The sequence below is a fragment of the Dasypus novemcinctus genome, chromosome 10, assembly GCF_030445035.2.
Source record: "Dasypus novemcinctus isolate mDasNov1 chromosome 10, mDasNov1.1.hap2, whole genome shotgun sequence".
NCBI lineage: Eukaryota > Metazoa > Chordata > Mammalia > Cingulata > Dasypodidae > Dasypus > Dasypus novemcinctus.
In genome coordinates this window covers 31,458,739-31,464,211 of record NC_080682.1, presented here as the reverse complement: position 1 = coordinate 31,464,211, position 5,473 = coordinate 31,458,739, and positions in this window count along the sequence as shown.

Here is a 5,473-nt window from a genome sequence, read left to right as displayed (position 1 = left end):
CCGGCTTCGCCGGGCGACCCCGTCACCCGAACCGCACAACCCCTTGTGAGACCGATCCCTCGTCTGCTGCCAGACCGACCCCTCGTCCCAAGTGGGACCGACCCCTCGTCCCAAGTGGGACTGACCCTTTGTCCAGAGCTGGACCGACCCCTCATCCGCAGCCAGACCCCACCTCTACCGACTGAGCAAACCGTCGCAGATTATGCTCCAAGACAGGGAAGTTAAGCAACACAAAGTTAGACAAACAGTGGGTCAAGGAGGAAATATCAAAAGAAATCAAAAGCTACCTTGAAACCAATGAAAACGAAAACACAACATATTAAAACTTATGGGATGCCACAAAAGCTGTATTGAGAGGGAAATTCATAGCCATAAATTCGTACATCAAAAGAGAAGAGCTAAATGCACACTTGGAGAAATTAGCAAAAACAAACAAGCAAACAAACAAACAAACAAAAACTGACCCCAAAAGAAGAAGAAAGAAAGAAATAACAAAGATCAGACCAGAACTGAATGAAGTAGAAAATAAGAAAGCACTAGAAAAAATAAACAAAACAAAGAGCTGGTTCTTTGAGAAGATCAATAAACTTGACAAACCCTTAGCTAGACTTACAAAGAAAAAACAAAGAGAGAAGATGCACAAGACAAAATAAGAAATGAGAACATGGATATCACTGCTGACCTCACAGAAATAAAGGCTATCATAAGAGGATACTTTGAAAAACTATATGCCAACAAGAAGAACAACTTAGAGGAAATGGACAAATACCTAGAAACACATAAGCAGCCTACATTGATGAAAGAAGATATTGATGATCTCAACAAACCAATCACAAGTAAAGAGATAGAGTCATTAAAAACCTCCCAACTAAGAAGAGCCCCATGTCAGGTGGATTCAAGATGAATTCCACAAAACATTCCAGAAAATACAAACACCAATCTTGCTTAAAATATTCCAAAATATCAAAATAGAAGGAACATTTCCTAACTCATTCTGTGATGTCAACATTACATTACCCTAATACCAAAGCCAAGCAAAGACAAACAAGAAAGGAAAATTGCAGACCAATCTCTAAAGAATTTAGATAATAAAATCCTCAAAAAAATACTTGCTAATCATATTTAACAACACATCAACTCAATTATATACCACCACCAAATGGGTTTCATCCCTGGTATGCAAGGATGGTTAACATAAGAGAATCAATCAATGTAATACATAACACAAACAGATCGAAGGGAAAAAATCACATGATCATATTTATAGATGCAGAAAAAGCATTTGACAAAATAAAACACTGTAGAACTCGGTTACCTGCTGGTGTGAGGACAACGGAGATAAACACTCTCCAAAGACTGGTTCAGGACACGAATCCACTTTATTGCATGGCATCAGCGGCTTATATAGAATAAATGGCAGGGTGTTAGCTATTGGCGCTAGTGCAGTGTTGCTCTTTGTGTAATTTTTTAATTGGACTGTATGCCAACAGACGGAGACAGGAGGGTGGTGCTTGATCACTTCTGCTCTCTGCCCATGTGCCATCTTTAGGGTGTGCCCTAAAGCATGTATGCCTGAGAGTTTGCTCATCTGGTGGTGCGCAGCACAGTGAGACTGAAGGTCTCAGCAGCTCTACCCACAAAACACTCTTTCCTAATAAAAACTTTCAAAAAGATAGGAATTTGAGGAAACTTTCTGAACATGGTTAAGACTATATATGAAAAACCCACAGCTAACATCACTTACAATGGTGAAATCCTAAAATTCTTACCTCTAAGATCAGGAAAGACACAAGGATGCCCTCTATCACTGCTCTTATTTAACATTGTGTTATAAGTACTTGCTCAAGCACTGAGGCAAGAAACAGATATAAAAGCCATTCAAACTGGAAAGGAAGAAGTCAAAATTTCACTATTTGCATATGACATGACCCTGTACATAGAAAGTCCTGAGAAATCTACAACAAAGCTTCTAGAACATAGAAATGAGTTCAGTAATGTCACAGGTTATAAGATCAATGGGCAAAAATCAATAGTATTTCTGTACAATAATGAGCAATCTGAGGAGGAAATCAAGAAAAAAGTACCATTTACAATAGTAAATAAAAAAAAAACAACAAATACCTAGGAATAAATTTAACTAAAGAAGTAAAAGACATAAAAGACAAAAATTACACAGTACTGTTCAAGGAAATCAAAGAAGACTTAAATAAATGGAAGCATAATCCCTGTTCATTAAGAGTAAGACTAAATATCATTAAGATGACTATCCTACCAAAACTGAACTACATATTTAATGCAATCCCAATAAAATTCAACACAGCATTTTTTACTGAACGGGAAAAACTAACTCCAAAATTTATTTGGAAGGGAAATAGGCCCTGAATAGCCAAAGACATATTGAAAAAGAAAAATTAAATTAGAGGAATCACACTACCTGACTTTAAACATAACATAAAGCTATATTGGTCAAAAACAGCATGGTATTGTCACAAGGACAGACACACTGACTAAGGAAACCAAATTAAGAGTTTGGATATAGATCCTCACTTATACGGTCATCTGATATTCGAGAAGGCCATAAAACCCACTCAACTGGGAAAGAATGGCCTCTTCAACAAGTAGTGCTTGGAGAACTGGATATTCATATGAAAAGAACGAGAGAGGATGACCATCTCATACCTTATACAAAAGTCAACTCAAGATGGATCAAAGATCTAAATATAAGAGCTAAGACCATAAAGACCTTGGAAGATAATGCAGGAAAACTTCTACAGGACACTCTAATAGGAAGTGGCTTCATGAACTTCACACCCAAAGTATGAGTATTGAAAGAAAAAATAGATAAATAGGACTTCCTCAAAATTAAAGTCTTTTGCACTTGAAAGGAGTTTATCAAGAAAGTGAAAAGACAGACTAGCCAATGGGAGAAAATATATGGTAACCATATGTATTAGTCAACCAAAGGGGTGCTGATACAAAATATCAGAAACTGGTTTGTTTTTATAAATGGTGTTTATTTGGGGTAAGAGATTACAGATATCAGGTAACAATGCATAAGCTACTTTCATCACCAAAGTCTATTTTCATGTGTTGGAGAAAATTGGCTGCAGCTGTCTCTGAGGGTTCTGGATTCCTGGGTTCCTCTAAAAATCTTAAATCAGGTACAATGCAAGTACTAAATTATATCAAACAATTTAAAGAAATACAGTTTGTCTTGGGTCAAAGCCCCATTTGCTACAGACCTCTGAATCTTACAAAACAATCCATCTATTTCTAATACACAAAAGGACAGAAAAAGGATACACATTTTCATTACAATAAGGAGAAAGTGGGAGGGAAACATGAGTCAAAGTTTCTCCAAAGTTTAGTAGACCTGCAGGGAATCCTCTGTTCAATTTCAAAGTCTGGGAGTCATTCTTAAGAAGGCAGTTTCTTTTCCTTGGGGCCATATGGGGACCTACCTTTCCACCGGTTTGTCCAATGGCCATTTTCTTGGTTCCACCCTCATCAAGCATCTGGGAGTTGACCAAGTTCCAGACCTCTCCCTCCAAGAGTGTTGGGGTGATTGCTACATATTATCCAATCTTTGGGTTAGACTCTTAGCCTCCCTCACACAGTGACTTGAAGACAATGTTGCCCTTAAACTTTGGCATACAGGCTCAACCCTTTCAGAAGAATGGGCTTACCACCTGACCTTCCCTAACCTTTGGGGGGCAGGCCCACCCTTTTCAGACCTGTGGGATGCTGATCTTAAAAGCCCTAATTCTTGGGGAATGTACTCTACCCTCTCTGTACCCTGTGGCAGCAAAACTCTCCCAGAATATCAGACAGGAACCTCCACCCTCTTCAACTGCTGTTGCAAACTCATCCTCTCTATACACATGGGTGGGGTTCCTCTTGGCCCAAGGTGATGTCTTCATTCCAGATCTCAGCTTCCATGGTTTTCCTCTTAAAGCTGTATCCCCTCCAATCTCTCCTTTCCATGTCCCTTTTAGTTCAAGCTGACAGTTGTTTTGTTCATACAAATCTCTAAAAAATTTTGTTGTTTTAGCATACAAGAGGCAGGGATCCAAGCCATCAGACAGTAAGACTTTCTAAAAGTCTTTCTCAGATAACTGGATCTTCAATACTGATTTACAAGTTCCAAGTTTAGTTAAGTCTTCAAATGGGGCACCATCATTTGTGACCTTGATTTCCAGAGGCTTGGAATTTCCAGAACTAGTTCCTGTTTCCTTTGTGCCTGGCAGTTCAATCCTCAGTATATCTCTCCCATCTAGCATTTTGCTATAAGCTGCAGGCAGAAGCAAAGCTGCATTCTTTGGGTTTACTTTGGAATTTCTTCAGCTAAATGTCCAGGCTCAATATTTTCAAATTCTGGCCTCTGTAAAACACCAGCAGTTAATCTTGCTAAGTTCTCTGCAATTTTAATACATGGATCACCTTTCCTCCAGTTTCCAGTAATAATAGCTTCACCATTTACTTCTAAGGCATTATAAAAAGTCACTTTCACATCAATATTGCTATCAACAATCTCTTCAAAGTGATCTAGGCCTTTTCCATTAAGCATCTCACAATTCCTACAAAAAAAAAAAAAAAATACACCTTATGCATTTATAAAACTGTTCCAGCCTTTTGGTAATTGCAAAAGTACTTCCCCACTCCTCAGTACCAAATTATGTATTAATCAGCCAAAGTGGTGCTGATGCCAAATACCAGAAATTGGTTGGTTTTTATAGAGGGTATTTATTTGGGGTAGGAGCTTACAGATACCAGACCATAAAGCATAAGTTACTTCCCTCACCAAAGTCTATTTTCACATGTTGAAGCAAGATTGAAGATGCAGTTATCTCAGAAAGACTCTCTTCCAGGGTCTCACTTCTCTCTGGGTTCAGGGTTCCTCTCTTCCCAGGGTTTGCTTATTCCTGGGCTCAGCATTCCTCTCTTCCTAGGGCTTTCTTCTGTTTCCTCTGTGAGCTCACTTCCCAGGGCTCCAGCTTAAAGCTTCAACATCAAACTTCAACATCAAAACTTCAACATCAAATACCCTCAACTCTGTCCATTGCCATATCTTTATCTCTGAGTCTCCACCCACAAAGTGTTGTGGACTCAAAGTCCTAATGATGTTGCCAATCAAAGTCCTAATCATAACTTAATCATGCCCAAGTACAGACCAGATTACAAACATAAGCCAATATCTATTTTTGGAATTCATAACCATGTCAAACTGCTACACTCCATCCTCTGAATTCCAAAAAGACACTAAAATATTCAAATAAAACTTTAAATCAGTTACAGTGCAAGTACTAAATCATATCACAATGAATTTAAAGAAATTCAGTTTGTCCTGGGGCAAAGTCCTGTCTGCTATAGACCTGTGAAACTTACAAAACCATTCATCTACTTCAAATACACAAATGGACAGATAAAGGATAAACATTTTCATTACAATAAGAAGAAATTCGGAGGGAAACAT